The sequence below is a fragment of the Sylvia atricapilla genome, chromosome 13, assembly GCF_009819655.1.
Source record: "Sylvia atricapilla isolate bSylAtr1 chromosome 13, bSylAtr1.pri, whole genome shotgun sequence".
Lineage (NCBI taxonomy): Eukaryota > Metazoa > Chordata > Aves > Passeriformes > Sylviidae > Sylvia > Sylvia atricapilla.
Genome location: NC_089152.1, coordinates 19,348,640 through 19,367,560, shown reverse-complemented (window position 1 = coordinate 19,367,560; position 18,921 = coordinate 19,348,640). Strand labels below are relative to the sequence as shown.

Below are 18,921 nucleotides of genomic sequence, written 5' to 3'. Positions count from 1 at the left end.
GTGGCCAGCCAAATCCAAAACAGCATTGGAAAGGATAGGGAAGGAGTGACTAAAAAGTAACCAGACAGGCAGGTGTCAGGGCAGGTAACTGAGGGAGGGGCTGGCTCACAGCAGGGAAACATCAGCTACAACACTGAGGCCACAGCACAGTGGACACCCTCCAGTGGTCTCAGTCCCCCCTGGGAGCCTTAGGAGTCATTAAATAAAGACTTGGCAGGATTAAGTTTAAAAATAAACCACTATGAGCCATTAGAAAAAAAAATGAGGTGTTAAAAATAACTGATAAATTACAAGCAATGGCACAGCAGGGCTGGACTGTGCAGAGCCAAGAATTGTGGAGAAACTCAGGAACCAGGTGGCTGAACTGTGCCAAATTACAGTCCCTTATCAGAAGCAGGCATCAGTACAGCAGGGTGAAGGGATGTGCTCCTTATCATGACTTCTGGGGAGGAAACCTGCTCTTCCTACCAAACAATGAGCCAATGGGAAAAAGAGAAAGGGCACGATTTTATTTTAAGCTCTGAAGAAGTTCCCTCCAGTTCCTAATGGCAGGGCATGCAAATGGTGTCACAGCACACGCCAGGCAAGCAGCAGATTACACGCTTTCTGTGTGAGAAAATCAATGACATGATTTACTGAGTATTGTGCTCAGTTCTATTTATGACATCTCAGGAAGAAATGCTGCATAAAACAGCCACAGAAATATTTTAATATGGAAAGCTTTTCATCCCTTCAGTGAAACAAAAAGATTAGGATAGTTTAGTTCAGAATTGAGACAAATAAAATAATATAATAGTATATTAAATGATCCGTCACATAAGGAAGACAGACTGGGTGCTCCCATTTAGTGTCTATCTCAAGAAAAAAAAAAAAAGGCAATAAACCCAGTGCAGCATATTTACATCTCCAAAAAGAAAATTATTCCACATAAAATGCTTCCTGAAACAAGCTGCCACTGAGATCAAGGAGTCAATGGATTCAGAGGAACAACCAGACATTTATACATGGGATGAGCCACTGACAGCTGTATGAGGTGCTCCCAAAGGTCCCAACTTCAGGGCTTAAACCCAGCATTACCCATTTCAGTGGAGAAGAGGATTTGCTCATTACCTGACTGTTCCTGTGCTGTCCAGTGGAGAAGTGTGGGCAGGGTGAGGCTGGGCCTGGCTGCTCCTTCTCTTACCACATCCTGCTCCAGCCTTCCAGTGGTTTTAGTCTGATACACAAAATCACCCCACAGTGCAAGAGCACTGATATCCCATCATCTCCCACTGCTAAGGGCAGGCCTTTCTCTCCTCCTCCCACACTTTGTCCCTCTTGTCCCAGACTTGCAAGTCAGTCCTGGACCATGCCTTGTCTTCATTTCTACCTTTGGTGACTTCATGTGTGACACTGGGCACCTGGGGCTGTCACGTCCCTGGGCCGAGGGACTGAGTGACACCCCCAGTCCTGCAGGGACAAACCCCAGCAATGGCCAGGGCAGGCAGGGGCAATCAGCAAGGGAAGGAAGCCAGGGGGAAAGGGATCACTAAAGATTAGTACTGCTTGAGGCTTGTCAAACTACAGGATAGAAACACCAGGGTAAGGTTACAGAGGAATGACAGAAGAGGGATTTTTTCCTCTAAAAATAACTGAATCAACTGAACTTTTGAAGACGCATCCATTACTAGTTTATGGTGGAAAATATAAATAAAAATAAGCCCTATACTGCTGCCTCATTCACTATGTGGTAGAGCAATGCCTGGAAAGGGCCTGAATTTTTGTAAAAACTCCTCCAGTTTCCCATTCCACAGCAACCATCTCCTCCCACTGCCATCTGCTTGGTGCACTCATTTTGCCTCACTCCTCACATCTATGATCACAGACATTCTAATTTGAGGGCCTCTTTGATAATCTTGAGAAACTAGCTACAGGTAATTTTTTGACCATCAAAGCTGGTTCCAGCAGCTTACTCTCACTCAGGCTACTCTTCTAATTAGGGTGTCATTTATTCATCCCAATAAGCCACTTCACCAGGCAAGATGAATGTAAGAAATTTTAATCTGCAGTCGTAAGCCAGAGCAATGAAATGAGTGATGAGCTCCAAGTCAAAAGGTTAAAGATACTGATGTTTGCTAGTGTTGAAGTTTACAACAGATAATTTCCTTGCTTATTCTACTTATGCTTTGCCTAAAATCCATCCCCATAAAATAGCAGGCCAGCACTGATAAGGATGTTATTAGGGATAAAAAGCACTAGCACAGATGAAATTCAGAAAAGGAATTAGGAGGTACTGGCACTGGATGCTTTTAGCATACACAGTAAGAATTGATTTTTTCCTTATTCTGATGATTAAGTGTTGCTCCTGCCAGGCCACAACACCCCAGTGTTCCAGGGGCACTGTGTGGGCTCTGTGTGCAGCCCTGTCCCTCCACGGGCACAGAGAAGGACTAACACCAGGGCAGCTCACAGTCAGTAACCAGCTTTTTAGGCTACCAAAAGAGACAAGAGGTAGGGCAGGAAAAAACCTCCAACAAAACCCCAGTAATTTATTTTAGTTCCCAAAATCTGGTTCCATACTTTAAAATAATCCACACATAGATTTCACACATGAAAACTATGCAGTGAGGGCTTCATTAAATATAATCTAGGACAGAATCAGAAAGGAAATGCAACAGAAATCCTGTGTTAGTTTTTATCTTTACAGTCAATGACTGTTTTTTACAGCTGGGGAATTTGCTCAATTTTCTCCATGAGAAAAGAAATAACCTGCATTTTCACAGACAGATGTTTAAACCTACCAAGTGTGTAAACCACTACAACTTTTAGCCAGTGCTGTAAGAGGAGCAAAGGTGAAGCAGAAATCATTTGCTGCTCCTGAGCATGCTGATCCAGGCAGGAAAACCCTGCCCTCACTGCTCATCTGCTCTGGGGCAGCAGGAGCAGCCAGCTGCATCCTGCCTCCTAAAATCCAGAGGTGGCTTTAGTTCTCACAGAGCCCAGGGCTGGAGGCCAGCCTGGCACAGCCCTGCAGCTGCTCCTGCTGCCCCTGCCCAGCCAGGCTGGCCCACACCCGGAATTCATGAACAGGCTGCTCATCATACCTGGGAATGCCGAGGGGGCAGCCCAGCCAGCACTCACTCCTGGATCAGGACACAGCAGGAAACAACAGAGCTGAAGCACAGCAAACGAGCTCTAGCAAAGGAAAGAGAAAGAAAATCACCACCAACATTCAATTCTCTTTCTTTAGTTCCTCTTTACCGATAGAAATGTTTTCCTAAAGGAGCTGATTGCCAAACATAAATTTTGGTACTTGTGCTTGACAGAATCCTGAGAATGCAAAGCTTTTTGTAGCCAGAAAAAAACAGAAATGTGAATTTTCTATTCTTGTACTGCTGGGATGACTCAATACCAGTCCACAGGGGTCTGAAGGTAAAAGAACCACACTCATCTAAATTCCTTGGCTTTCAAACGAGGTTTTTATGACAGAATACTTTATTAGCAAACAGGGCTGCTACGAGCCCACAACAGGAACCACACCAAGCCCAGGGCAATTACCTTTTGTCACTGCCATTCCGAGTGAAAGGGGAAAGGCTTCTCTTATCTGCTCTCTTGGAGGGTCTTGAGGGAGGCTTATTCCTGCCATGTGCAACACTGAGGTGTTTGGAAGTAACTTGTTTATAATAAGAACCACCCGAGACAACAGCCACAGCAGCAGCAGCAGAACTGTGCCCACTGCTCCCTGCTGAGCCCGGGGCTCAGTCCCTGGGGGCTGTCAGGGGACACCACCATGTCCCACCGCAGGGGGACACTGCCCAGGAACGCAGCTCAGCTCAGCCTGGCCATGCTCTGCCCGTGCTCAAGGGGCAGTTCATGCCAGGTCTGCCAGGGATGGTGACAGAGGAGACTGCTCTCTGCAGTGCTTTAACCTTGCCATTTAGCCAGAGAGAAAGGAGGTATGGCAGATGTCAAGGTTCTGGGCTCAACCTTGGTGTAATTAGTGGCGGTGGCATATGTTCTGTGATGGTTACATAAACAGGGATGGGATCCCACCCGGTGGCCAAGGGGTTGCCATGGTAACTGTGACAGCCATCAAGCTGCCTTACTCATCGCTTTTGCCCCCATACTTCAGAAGCACTTCTGGTTCTACTTTGCTATTTCCAAATAAAACCAGGAATAAGCAGAGCCCTCCAGCCTTCTCTGGAAACCAAGCTGCCCAAGCCTTTACCCACCAGTGACATTTGGGACTTGTTAGCAGCACCCTTGGGCTGCTGCTCTCCCAGGACAATGCAGTGCTCCTGGAGCCTCCCACTGGGGACAGACACAACAGGACAAACCCTGCCACTCCTGGAGATCCCAGCACACCTGGGGTGGGGCACGGCCCTTTGCACTGCAGACTGCTGGCCAGAACTCCAGAACTCATCATAATGATGTGCTCACGCCTTCCACAAGCTTCTGAGCAGCTTCACTTCTCTTGGTGCAATCAGGCAAGCCTGGCCTAAAACCTTTTATTTCCAGTTTACAGTTGCACATAATAAATAAAATGTATTTCCTTCATCTAATTTTCCCCCGGAATAGCCAGTGCTTTATCTCTGCATATCTCACGTATTTCAAATATCCTGTTCTCCCTATTTACATTTTCTTTCAGACTGCTCATAAAAGCCCCTGACTGATTTTAGGATAAAGATCACTACAGAGCATCCTGCTCAGTAACAGCTCCTACCTACAACCAGGTTCAGACCTGTCACCTATAGCCAGGCCTAACCCACAGAACATCCACTGCATTTTCACCATTTTGGTTTCTTAGAAACAACACAGAAAAGGGAAATTTAAGCATACTAGATTTTAAAGTTAATTTAGCCTTCTGTATACTTGTTAACCAAATTATCTATTTATACCTCACTAAAATCCAGCATCTGCAAAGACGATATACAGAGGCACAAGGAAGACAGGAAACACGGTTTTTCAAATGCAATGAATTTGTGTTTTATTTTAAAGCCGTTTTAAAAAGGAAGCCTTTTGTTTGCAATAGTATCCAGCAGTTATTTGACAGAAAAACCAGTCTCAGTAATCTGAATAAAGATTAAATGCTGAATTTTTCTGGATTTCAGTGATTTGAAGAAATATTTTTTGGCATAACCAAAAAATGAGTCACTACTAACTTCACCTTCTATGACTGTTTCAAGTACAAATCATTTCTCATCTGACAATCACTCAGCTTTTAAAGTCAGCTGGTTTATAAAGCCTTTTGTTGAAACTTGGTACGTGAACAGGGATCCCAAAGCCTTAATTTTGAGGGAAATTGCAGTATGTCAAACTCAATAAAGGCAGAAGACTTGTTTGGATGCCAGAATGTTGTATGTAAAAAAACCAATCAAAAATGATGAAGTTCAATAATAGGAGATTTATCAGCTGCCTGGATGCAGGTGTAGGATTGGCCTCGTGGTTGCTTCAGACAGCAGAGCTCAGAAACTGAAGCAGATCTGCTCTGTGCTGTTCAGATCTTCAAAATACATGTCCATACAAAAAAATTTCGCTACATAAAAATACTTGTTTCTCCTTTCTTTCTTTAGAGAGCACAGTAATTCCTTCCTTCCATATGGTACTGCAGGAGCAGGAAGAGTAAAGAGAAAAGTGGCGAGAGGGTGGCTGTGAGGAGCAGCTCTGCACACTCCTGTTCCCCTGTGCTGTGGGTCCCAGGAGCAGCCCCTGCCCTGCCAGGACACAGGCTCCAGCCAGTGCCAGGGCCAGGCAGCCCCAGCTCCCTGCACTGCTCCAGCCCACAGCTCCTCCAGGCTGAGATAATCCTTAACAAAAGGATGGGCTCATAATGCTAATGAGCTCTGCAGTCAGGAGATAGACTGGAGCCTCTGTCTCTACCGTTCTATGTTAAATCTGTTCTCTCCACATAAAGAGCGCTACATTAACCATGTCTTATTTTCCCATTTTTCTTCTCTGGGAGCCTGGATGGATTGTAATGCACATGGATAGACTGAAATGCTCAGCAGATGATTTTGCTTAAATCTCAAGTAAGACAAATGTGACGAGATCTTCAATCACTGCCCTGGGATGTGTGGGCGATGTATTACATTCTATAAGGAACGGCATTTGGAAAAATTCCGTTTTCACTCCTCAGACACTGTACTCTTTTAATTACTTGCTAAACTTGGGAGAAAGAACTGAAAAGGAAAAGGGCAGAGGAGACTTCCCAGAGATAATGAGCTGGCTGCCTGCTGAAGTAAGGCAGCAGCATCATTAATGCCTGAGCTAAAGGAGGAACAGGCAGCTCCCTCACCCCTGCCTCCTTGGCAGCACTGGGTGTCTGCAGTCACTGGTGTGCAGGAAGAGACCAAGCTCTAGCAGCAACTTCCCTGCTTGAGTCAAGGCATCTGTCTCATAGGGTATGATGGAAGATTTCAGTTTGAGGCTCTGTAGAAGTAATAAAATAAATTCTGCCTCAAATCTCCACAAACCTTTAATATGCCAGAGACAAATGGAAGTCTCTAAAGGTCCCTGGAATTTCACCACTTGCTATGCCTATGCATTCCCTGGTGCTCACTTCATCTGTACTAAAAATTCAGGGCAAAGAAATAAATTGGAAAGAGCTGTCATACTAATTTTTTTTGCAAGTTCAATTTCAATCTTCCCTATGAAAAATGTGACTTGAAAACTCTTGTAGTTATTATTATCCAAGGACTACAGGTTTTTTCATCTGTTTGGGTGGATTTGATGAGCTGCTGCACACCAATGCTGACAATACCTCTGTTTCCTTGTAGATGCAAATATGGGAGCATTTTCCCAAGATCCTGCATTATGTCTGCTGCTAACACACTTCAAGAGTTCTCAGGTGAGTACATACTTTTCTGACAGAGATAGCCAAGTTCTGATTCTGACATGCTCAGAGGTCATGCATCAGGTTCAAAAGTCTTGCACAAGTAAAGCACAACTGAGAGAATTATTGTCTTTCAATATTATTATGGTAATATCTAGTGATATATGTAATGCCACAGGTGTACAGCTTTAATTGAAATGTAAACTAAACTGTTGATAGTCTCCTTCAATTGTCCTTTGCTAATTACGAAAATAATTCTAATAATTACTGTGCCTAAAACATCTGGGAAGGAGATCAAAATCACTATCCGAAAATTAAGCACAGTAGCAATTCAGGGGTTAAAGTCACATAAATGGTGCTTTCTTTAAAAATACACATTCTACAGTTTGCATACTGCTGTAGCAGAGAAGTATAAATTAGACATATTTATAAAGACACAGACACAAAACTACTGGATCCATTGGGATATTCTGAGATCTTCAGACTGAGATCTACAGAAGACAACCACATAACAGGCAGCAAGCTTAAGTATGTGTGACCAGATAAAAGGGGACTTAAAACTGAGAAAATATGATTACAAAAGAGAAATATTCGACTATTAATGAATTCCAGGAAGAACTAACTTAGCCAGCTTATGCAGTGAAAGCTTTAAACTCGGGATGGTTTGAAGGCCATGCCATAGAAAGCAGCCTGGGAGATCCTGCTGGGGAGGATTGTATCACCCAGCCAGACCCTGCTGGACAGCTGCTGGAGCAGACCCACGGGAGCTCACAGGGCTCTGCCACAGTCCTGCCTCTGGGGATGATCCCACTCTGCCCTTGAGAGGCTCTGCTGGACCAGCCCCAGCACTGGGGGCATTTCACAGGCTGGAAGAGACCCCCAAGATCATCGAGTCCAACCCTGCCCCAACAGCTCAACTAAACCATGGCACTGAGTGCCACATCCAGTCTTTTAAAAAACACATCCAGGGATGGTGACACCACCTCCCCAGGCAGACCATTCCAGTTCTTTATCACCCTGTCTGTAAAAATCCTTTTCCCTAATATCCAACCTGTATTTCCCTGGGTGCAGCCTGAGGCTGTGTCCTCTCCTTCTGTCAGTGCTGCCTGGAGAAAGAGCCCAACCTGAGCACAGCCACCTTTCAGGGAGTTGTAGAGAGTGATAAGGTCACCCCTGAGTCTCCTTTTCTCCAGGCTGAACAACCCCAGCTCCCCCAGAGCAACCCCAGCACCATCACATCACACAGACCCACACATGGTGTGCCAAGTTCCAACAGGTAACTCCCAATCCACATAATGCACTCCAGCCTTTAAAAAACACTGCAGGTCTTCTATTCATATGGTAACCTTGTGGAAATGAGAACATGCAATTTATGGCAATAATTTTATAAGGGAGAAGGGGAGAGGTTAAAATAGGATTATGAGCAAGGAATGTCCAAACCCAGTTCTAAAATTATCTTCAGCTTTAACAAATCACAACTCTAACCCCCCTCTCCCTTTTGCTTATTCCTAAAGCCTTTCTTCATTCTCCTCTTGTGCTTAATCTGATCTAAATTCTTTCAGGATGTCAAGGGGATAAATCTGCTATTAAGAGCTACTAGTTTCCATTTGCTTTTTAGAAGTGGGTGTGTGACAACACTCTGAGGCATTACACAGGCAATTAGGTATGCACAGGATGCCCTGCTCCAGAGAGACAATATGCAGAGAAGTGGAGGCTAAAACACTTCTGCATTAACAAGAGGACCCTCCAAGTGCTGTGCAGAGTGTGCTCCAGGGCCACTCAATTGTCCCACAGTGTCAGTATTTCAAGCAGAAGACATTTAACTCTTCTGTTTCTTCTGAGACCAAAGTATCAACACAGAAATCAGGTATTTACCCAGTGCCAGTAACAAGATTTCTGCAACTTAAATGTAAATGATGCATGAAAAATGTGCTCTTATGAGATATTAAACACAAGCCAAGTGCTTTAACAGAGAAGTAGGAAACACCCCAATGATCTCTGTGTTTTGTCATCATCAATGGCTGCAGCCCCAAGGAGCCTCCAGCTCCTGCCAACCCAGTAGCAAGTAAGGACTCAGTGCAGCTTCGAAGAAATTATGGCATTTTCTTATGTGTATTCAGAAAGAGACAGTCATGAAGCATTGCCTCGCTAAATGTTATAAAAGTTCTTATAAATATTCATGTGCAGCATTTGTACTCTGAGTATTTAATCATTTCTTTACAAGAAAGGAACAGGGAGAAGGAGAGAGGAAGAAACTACTGTTTCTTCAATTCCAAAGAGATCAAACTAACATCAGAGGCAAACTTGTGCACAGGTGATCTATAAATTAGTCAGCACCAAACCTAGAAACCTACAAAAATAGAAATTTTTTTTTCAGGTAGATTTTTTTTTTCATTACATCTGAAGTTACACAATAGTTTGCAGGTATTAACCTAACGATTTCTCTCATCATTTGAATTACTTGCATTTTGATCCTTTGAATTTTTACATTCAGGCTTTTGAGAAACAAGCCTGATCTGTTGCTTCTGACATTTGTGTGAAGACAGATTCAGCTGGCTGCACTGAGCACTCCAAAGCCCTTTGTCCCAGGTAAACCCAACAGCAGAGCAGCAGCCAAACAGGGCTGGAGAGGCTCTGGGCCACTGGACACTCCATCCATCGCCTCACAGCTGCTGGCATAACTCATATAATATATAACTCATACACTGTAACTACTACATTAACTGAACAATGACTAAAGCAGCACTGCAGAGAGCCCTGTCAGCCTCCCGTGCAAGCACTGCTGTGAGCTCTGCCCAAGGCAAGCAGCCCTTGATCAAACCCTCAGACCTAAAGTTTATCAATACTGCTGAGAATTAGTATAGATTCCTGTAACACGCTGACAATACAAAAGCCTCTTCACAAGTGCCTTGTGCACAGAAGAGAAAAGATATTGCAAAACAGCTTTGACACCAAATTATAAACCTAACAGCGAAGAGATGTGGAACAATAACACCTGAACTGCTCAGAAATCACCCAGCAGACAGCAGTGAGGGCTCCTGCTGTGATGTGGCCTCCAAGCCAGACCAGGGAAGCCTTGGACACTTGTCCCTGTCCTCCCAAACCGGGGACAGCAGTTCCTGCTGCAGACCCGTGTTCACTGGGGACCAGTGCCTTTGCATCCACACTCTGGATGTACCTCCCCATCCAGGATGCAGTAGCTCGAAGAGAAAACAACAATCTAAGATGTTTATTCCTGCAGGCCCAGCTCCTTCACACATACCTTGGCTGGCAAGCAGACCCAGTGCTGGCTGAGCAGGCTGGGACAGCAGCAATAACACTGGAACATTATTGCTGTGGTACCTCTGGTTCCCTGCTGCATCAGCCAAGGCAGATTCCTGCCAGCTGTACCTGTCTCTGCTCTCAGGTGTATTGGACAACTCTCCACAGAGTCACTCCAGGCCCATGCCATGTTTAGAATTACAAAGCAGAATGAAAAGTGGTGCTGCCTTTTGCTTCCCTCAGGAAAACTGCCTCTTGCAAATGGTTTTATCATTTTCATTATATCCTGTTTGATTTGCTTTACCATCTTGACTGGAACAATAGCTAAGACATAATAGAAAAAGATTTTTCCACAGGCTGGTTCTAATTACATTAAATCTCAAGTGAGATAGGACATTTAAATAAGAAACAACAACTGCAGAGTCTGAGATAATGACATACCAAGATACCAGGCTTTTTGAGAGTGCCATTAAAATGATGCATGAAGCATTACAGCTACTCCAATCGGGTTTCAACACAAAAGCCATTCCTTCTGTGGCACGGTGCTGCAGAGAGAGGTCAGCACTTACTGCACTCAATGTGCTACTCAACAATTAGGAACCATTATCCCTTATGCTGCAGTTGCAACACAGGCTCAAACTTCTGTAGGAGGTGAGGCAGTTGGGAAGGCAAGGTCTCTGGGATGAAACACCCCATGAACCACAAAACAGAATGGAGGAGGTTCTGAAGAGCTCCTGGATTTTGTTGCAAGTTGTACCTTGAACATTTTGTCATCATAACTGAATTCTCCTCATTTCCTAGAAAACGTATCTTTAGATTTTCTGGAAGCCACTGAAATACAGGCATGCCAAATGAAGACTGTGAGTCCTGCAAACACAGGTACCTGCCCAGCCACTGCTGGGGATGCCTGAATAGAGCCAACCTGAACAGAAATACACATGCAACTATTACTGCTCATGATAGTATTTAATTTGCATTAAATAAAGAAGGAATTGAACTTGTACACCCTTCCCTATCAACTACTGGTTTTGTTAACTTCCTTTATGCCCTTATGCTTATAAGATATTTGTAAGCTAAAATGAGATGGCCATGCTCACTTTCACGTACCCTCACCACTTCTGACACCTCTGAACAGCTCCAGCTTTCAAAGGGCAGCAAATACTCCTGTGGGTGGAGAGGAAGGGTCGATTTCTGTCAGGTCAGGGAGCTGAAGATCAGCAGTGAGCACCAACACTCAGCCAGAGGAGAGAGGCTGCCAGACCACGAGCAGCAGGGAGGCTGCTGGACTTCACCAGGAAGGGTCAGGAGAGGTTCCAGCAGGTGAAGAGCAGCAGGTTTTGTGCAGCATCATGGCCTGAACAAATCCTATTCTGAAGTTCTTGGGCTCACTGCCCTTCCCCATCCCACCCCCAGGTACCTTTCACTGGATCCCACTGAAATACAACATGCATTTTTACATGCAAACTACAAAAAAAGGCTGTTTCTTCCCCAAACAGAGGAATGATTTGAACACTTGGCAGTGTCGCTCATGAGTTGAAATAGAGGCTGGTAACAAGAGGCTGCCGAGTCCATGATGCCCTGAGAGCTGAGGAGTGTCTCCCCAAGGCAGGCCACCCCTGGGAGCCAGTGCCAGTGCTGCTCACTCAGCAGCACAAGGGCAAACCAGAGCCTGGATTCCACAAACAGGCTGTGATCTGTGGCACTTGCAGGGCTGTATCCCACGGCTCCTCATCCACTGCTCTGTCACACACACTCCTGATTTGCCATCCAACCTCCTTCCTGCACAGGCTGGTGGTCTCTCATTAAGACCAAAATTTACGGAGCAGATTTCAGCTTTTATAGAACTCACTGTGCTTTCTAAAGATCCACCTTGTCTTGCAGTCAACTGAAATAACACTTTCTGTCTATGGCTCCTGGGGGTTGTTTTCCCTTTTTATTTTTTAAAAAACTTATTTAGATCTTGCAATGCCTATTTCTCAGCCAGACTGTCAGGGATGTTAATGAGATTTATCCTCACAGTCTCTCTCACTCTCTGCCCCCTTTCATTCTTTGACACACAAGTGCTTTTATGTTGCAGGAAATGAGGACAACAGAAAGCTGCAGATCCCATGAATGTAAAAATTGTCTTGAAGGCATGGAACAATCCAGCCCTAATTACAGCCAGCTGGAGCCTGCTCTCTTTGCACTGATACTTAGATAATTAACTGAATACTGACTGATGCAAGGCTCAAGTATGTCACTACCACTCAGATATTCAAGGCTAATTTTTGTATCCATCACCATCATCAAGCTTAATGGATATTACCAGCTAAACTCCTGAAAATCAGTAACACAGAGTCATAGTCAGGCAAGGACTATTTTTCCTTCAATGAGCTTGGTGCCATCTTTCTTCTGCAGCTAAAGAAAGATGGCACCAAGCTTTTACATGAACAAGGCAAACTCATAAATGTTGATCCATTTAATACCTGTAAATTCACTCACTTAAAGCCCTAAACTTAAATACAACACTGATGTAATGAAATACACCCCAAACTGTTGCAGTAGGCATTACTGGAGTAATACCTGTTTATTTCTCCTAGTATGGCACCTTTAAACCTGTGGGTGTGTGTATCCTCCTCAGTAAGCTTTATATGGATGTTGAAAGCAAACAGTTCTATGCTGAAAATCCAATCTCCTGATTTGTGCCAGTGCACATACCAGAAACTCTTACAGGAGGGGACAGCACAGAGGGTGCTCCAGAAATGTCTGTAAGTCAGAACTGCCCATGCACTTCTCCTCCTGCATGGAACAATACACGTTTAGATTGAGAGGTACCTGGAGCTGCTTCCAGCAACTGAAAGAGGAAGTCAGTACCAACACGAGAAAGTTGTCTTAGTTCCATTTGCAGCAGTGCTTTCCCTGAAAACAGGGATTTTTGGATAGATTCAATCCCTCTGAGTGGTTTACAGCTGCACTGATAGGAGAAAACAAGGTGTCACTACTTTGTTATCAAGTGGTACTTCTATTCCTAGTTACTAATTCAAGAAATCACTGTGAAAATTTTGAGGTATTTTAACCTGATAAAGATGCTCATAAGAACAGCAATACAGGCCAGTAAAGGCACAGTAAAAGAGAGACAGAACTAATCAGTAACTGTTAGATCTTGGGTAGGGCTATGCAGTAGATAACCAATCTCAGCAGCCTGCAGTGCTCTCAAAAAATCTGGGTGGGGAGGCAGGAATCTAAAGAATCCGGAATAGGGATTCTTCTCATTTTGTATATTATTTGTCCTTGCACCTTCTTATCTAGTAATGGAAAAATAAACAATCCCAGTTATGTTTGCACACGGCCTACCAATACCCATCCAGCAGGACAAGTCTGAATTTTGTGAAATATCTTTGGAATTCCACTGTAATGTAAATCACAAAGCACTGCCACTACAGTGCAAGTTAAAGTGTAACCTGCAGTTTTCCCCAAGAGAATACACAGAATTTATATCGCCAGAAATGGAAAGCAACAGAACAAAAATAAAAGCTGAGCAAAAAAAGTAGGTTAACTCATATAGAGAATGATATACAAGACAAGGCTGAAAAAGAAAGCAAGGCAGGTATTTTTGGAACTATTTTGAAGTCTCTTTAAAGCCCTGCCTATTTGCTTGTGAAGTATTTCTGCTTAAAATATAGATATGCTAATGTTCGTATTTAAGATAGTGATGATTGGGCTGAAAGAACTCCTCTTTGGAAGAACAAAGGAAGAAAGACTGTGCACCATCAGCAGCTGGTTCTGAGTGCATTTTAAACTTATCCTGGGGAAGAGTTCCGCAATCACAGAATCATTAGTGTTGAAGGGGCCTCTGGAGGTCATCTAGTCCAACTCCAGGGAAACAGATATTTGAGAAGAAAAGTTGCATTCTGGATAAACTGAAGAAACCCTTTGATTCTGAGAAGCCTCTAAAACTCCAATCATTTTGTGTTAAAGGGGGCATAAGAAGTGTTGCTGCATCAGCTCCCTGGAGGAGGTGGGTGCTGTAGTACCCAAGGGAATCCAACACTGCCCAGAACCTGGGGACAGTGGCACTACCTGCATTCCATGGAAATGATTATTGCTTGCAGTAGGTTCAAATGTGTTAATCATCTTTTTCACCTAGAAGTTCACAGTTTTCTTAATTAGCAGGATCTGAACTGTATGCAGGATTTTTTTTTTTTTTTTTTTTTTTTGTTTGGGACTTTTTTTTTGTTGTTTTTGTTTGGAAGAATAGGAACGTGTTTCTTGCCAAGGCCACATCACATAATAACAGACTAGAGAAAAATGAAAGGACCCAGCGTGAAAAATACCATGTAATAATCACCGACTGAGCAGCTGATAAAAGAAATGACAGAGCAAAAACACACAAGTTTCACATGATGGAAATTCAGGGAAAGTGAATTTGTTACAAACATTGAGCAAACGAAAAGAGGAGACCTCACCATAAGCAAGGCCTCTTGCCTCCCAACCACTGGAAATTCCCTCCTCCTGCAATAAGCAATCTGCCATCCCATCACAAAAGGAGCTACATGACCCCCAGCAGCAGAGCTGCTGGGATGGATCTTAGAGCAGCAGGGCAAAACGAAGAGCAGCAGCCCCACACACTTACAAGATGATTTTTCCATTTGGTCCTGTTTATTTGAAATTTCCAGCCATGACACCAGCATGAATTCAGCAAACACAGCATCAGCTGCCTTCCATCAGCTAAACTGACAAGGATGGAATTTTTACCACACCTGTGACAGGCACATTTCAGAGATAAGTCTAAGAGAAAACAGAGACTACTGCAAGCGTGAAAGATCTGAACTGCCCTCTGGAAAGAAGTGAATATAGGGACATGGAATAAATATTATTAAGTTATTGTTCCTTAGTCTGTCAATGTTTCCATTTTGAATCAGCCTTCAGCCATTAAAACCTCAGCTGGAAACGCCTGGCTGAACCTGACAAATGAACAAGCCACGTCTCGGGAAGAAAAAAGTCTTTCTTCCTTAACTCCCAACACAAACACAACCCGACTTCAGTATCTTCAGCTTCTTCTGAGATAAATATCCTCAGTTTTGCATCTTTCTTTTGTACACGTGTACTTGCAGTTAAAATGTTCCCTGTTTTACCCTGAGAGAAGCAACTGCCCTGTTCTGCAAGGGGAGCACACCCAGCAGGGATTGTGCCCAGGGCTTCTCCAAACTGCAAACACACAGAAACTGATACAGCACTCGGAGTCTGGAAAACTGTTCCGGAATGTACAAAGGAAATGCACCACAGAAATGTAAGATCTTTAAAACAATGTTATTGTGGTTATTATCCTAACCTAAAAATCCATCTAAGCCAGTAGCTCCTGCCTGTCCCTGCAGATACTTCATTTTATCTAGAGCTCACATGAATCACAGCGGGCTGCTCTTCAGTGCCAGCAGTCTCTGCTCCTTCCTCGTTCTGTGTGCCAAGCCAAAGAGAAGCAACAAAGGCTGGTGTTGTTCCTGGAAAAGAATGGCTTCTGCAGGAGTCAGGAGTGCTCTCATGCACACACGGGCTCGTGCTCTGTACAGTGAGGGAACCTCTGCAAACACGTTCCTGGTGCAGCGTGTTCAATGGAAAGCATCCCACAGAACGTGTGTGGGTCCTGTGTGTGGGACAGGAGCCTGAGAGGGTTCCAGAAGAAGGCCCTGTGATGGCAGCCTGCTGTGTGCCTGCAGAGCCAGGAGGCTGAGGTGTGGGAGCTGCCCAGAGCCTCCCATTGTTACTGGGAAGGTGGTGACTTCCTCTTCATTGAATCTTTCCCCTTATTTTGCTCTTCCTTCCTGATGATAAATGTATTTTTTATTATACCAACCAATTCAACATTACTTTTGGAAATTTTATCACTCATTCAGATTTCAGTCGTGAGTCAAGCGGAAAAAATGTGTTCTCAAGCTGAGTGAAAACCCTCCCATTTAAAATCCCCGAGCCAAGAGCACCTCCCAGGCAACATCCTCCAGCTGCTCTCAGACACAGAAAGAATATGTGCACTCAGTCAGTTCCCACCTGGGCCACTGCAGAGCATCTCCAGCAGGAAGGAGATGGATCTGCCCAGAGCAGCAACCCCTGGCTCTTCCCAGGCCTCATCCCACCCGCCTCGCCCAGCACTTCCCTCAACTACAAAAACCTCTTGGTGTTCAGCTGATTAACACCTTCCTGTGCCAGCAGAGGAATCTATCCCATAGCATTGTTCTCCCTCTTCCTGGGCCTCTGATTGTCACCTTTATCAGCTAAATAACAGTAATTTGAATGCAGAAACAATGATGGGAACCTATTTCCCCAGCTGAAGTCCTTGTCCCAGGCAGATTTACAATTGGAGCTGTTTTGTTGAAGGCTGGATGCATGGAGAAGTTGCTCTGCCAGGTGAGGATGTACAAGGGAACAGACAAAACACCTTCCAGTTCCCCAGAAATGCTTCCTCTAAAATGATGGTGCTTACAAGCTGTTTGTATCCTCTCCTGACCTCCTGCAGACATACAGGCCAAGGTGGTGCATTTTCTGCAGTAAGAATGGGCAAGAGTTCCTGACTAGGACTGCTTTGTAGCTTGTGCTGCTCATATTTCTGGCTCTAAAGTGCCCTACAGGAACCAAACATCCCACTGAAGTGCTCCAGCTCCAAAACTTCTGCGAAACAGGCATGAGAGCTGGAACTGTCTTTTTCTTGTTCTCATTAGACACGTGAATTGGAGCTAAGGATCTGTGCACACCTTCAAAGAGAAAGGACTGCAGGGCTACAGAGAACAACACAGAAAAGGCATTAAGGAGAGCACAGTAAATCCGAGAACTTGAAAGAAGAAAAACAATTTTCTTTTAAGTTCTTTTTGAGCCTCATCTGTCACCACTGCAGACAGATGGAATCTGCAAGCTCTCCCTTCTTGCCAATGCAGCTGAAGATACTGACACAGTACAGAAACACTCCTAAAGATGGGAACTCAGTGGGGGAAGAACCTGGCAGCCTCCTGAGCACCTGATGCACTGGCTGAGCTCTAAGCTCTTGGTTGGGAGGCTCCTAAGTGCTGCTCTGACTGTGCTCTAACAAGAGACAGAGGAGCCTCAGTGTGGATTTCAGACAGAAACGAACCATTTTCTGAGATCCCACCCTTAACCTCACAGAAATCAGGACAGAATCTCTTGGGGCACTGACTGTTGTCCCACTGAAGTTCTAACACAGCCTATGATACAGGGGTGGAATGAATATCTCACCTGGACTGGTAAATAAGAACAGGTGTATTTGTCAAGTTCAGAAATGCAGGTCTAATTTTCCTACCATCAGTCACTTAGAACTACTGTCAGATCTGTTCACTCTCCCTCTAAAAAACAAAGGGTAGAATAAGAAAGAAGCATTTCAAACAAAACCACAGCACAGAACAGATTCCCTTTGTTTTACTCATGACAAATGAAAGAAACGTGGTGAGATGTCATTTTTGATATATGCAGTTACATTACAGCTTTCAAACTAAGGCAGATTCTCTTATGCTGGGGTTTAGTGAGGCTTTGAGGAGAGCACAAACACCTCCTTTCACTCTCTTGCCTCAGAAGACATGGAAACATCATCTTGGTGTGGTATTAAAGATGTGGTAATTCCCCTCTACCCTTCTCAAAGCTTCTGTTTTTAGTGGTCAGTTCTGTGTTGTTCCAAAGGCACAGAGCCCAAAATGGGAGAGCAAGACAGAGCTGGGGGTCTTTCTGCTCCCAGCTGAACTTCAAAAAGTAGCAGTTTTGTATTCCTTACTGGTAAACTGACCTTAGGAAAACAGGCATAGAAGTATTTCAGATGTTTAATACCCAGCTATGAAGGGCAGAGAAAAAGATAAGCAAATAAGAAAAGCAAAGAAAAGAAGAAAATAGAAAAAAGATTTTTGAGGAAATATTGAATGTCAGCAGAAAAGAACAAACTTCCTAGTGTGCCATATAAGTGTGTCTTTCCACATATTTCAGGAGTCACACAATGTACTTAAAATATAACAAAAATCAGGCACAGAGCTGCTTCTACAACCTGTTCCAAACTGCAGTTTGCTGGGCATTGGGTAGGAAGACACTTACAGAGAAACAGCAAAATCTTTTTATTTTTCAATGATGAAGAGATGGGATGAACCCACAGGAAGAAAATACAACTACTGAATAAAGCACCAGATACTAAAATTTCAACTTTCTGCCTATGAATGAAGCTCACAAAAAATCACATGCTTGGCTCTTGTAAGATTTCTCTATTTAAACTCTGGCAGTAGTAAAACAATATAATCTATAATCAAAATTATCCTACGGTACTGTATTGGAAATAAGAAGATGACAGAAAAAATTAGTTACCACTTAAGTCTGAGGCACTGAATCCATTCTTATGTCAATGGCTGGCTTGGCAAAATCTTCTGCAGCCACTGGTTATAAATCCTGCTGAAAATTTCAAAACTTCCAACTTCTCCAGACAAATTTGCTTCACCCCCTTCTCTTCATGACTGCTGGTCAGGGCAGCAACATTTTCTGTGAAAGACAGACAAGGAGATTATCTCAAACAGATTTCAAATCTGATTTATTGTAAATTTTCCTCCAGTGACCTCCTGCTACCTTAAACGCTATGGGAGCTGTGTAAAAAGACACTTGAATTCTCTTCAGAATTCTGCCTGCACCCCAGACTTTTGTCCTTGTCCTGAACATTCCCATTTCTTTCCCATCCCCCAGGAGCACACTGGTGCTTTAATGTGACCTGCCCAAGAGCCACGCTGCAGCTTTGCAATGAAGATAGGCTGAGGAACAGCCTGTGGAAACTACTGGAAGAATTAAGGACCTTTCCTGGGAAAAGGAGCAGAGCTCTTTACAGTTATTCAAGGAGACAGCAC

At 44.0% G+C, this 18,921-nt stretch overlaps 2 long non-coding RNA genes across 2 annotated transcripts in view; one reads left to right on the top strand and one right to left on the bottom strand.

The window, feature by feature from the left end:
* The window catches only part of LOC136367231 (uncharacterized), a 59,713-nt gene that overhangs the window by 31,158 nt on the left and 9,634 nt on the right, over nt 1–18,921 (top strand). The window contains exon 2 of the long non-coding RNA XR_010744651.1: nt 5,942–6,008. This is a non-coding gene — a long non-coding RNA (uncharacterized lncRNA). The remainder of the gene's footprint in view (nt 1–5,941; nt 6,009–18,921) is intronic.
* LOC136367232 (uncharacterized) overlaps nt 18,412–18,921 on the bottom strand; it is a 47,287-nt gene continuing 46,777 nt past the window's right edge. The window contains exon 2 of the long non-coding RNA XR_010744652.1: nt 18,412–18,565. This is a non-coding gene — a long non-coding RNA (uncharacterized lncRNA). The remainder of the gene's footprint in view (nt 18,566–18,921) is intronic.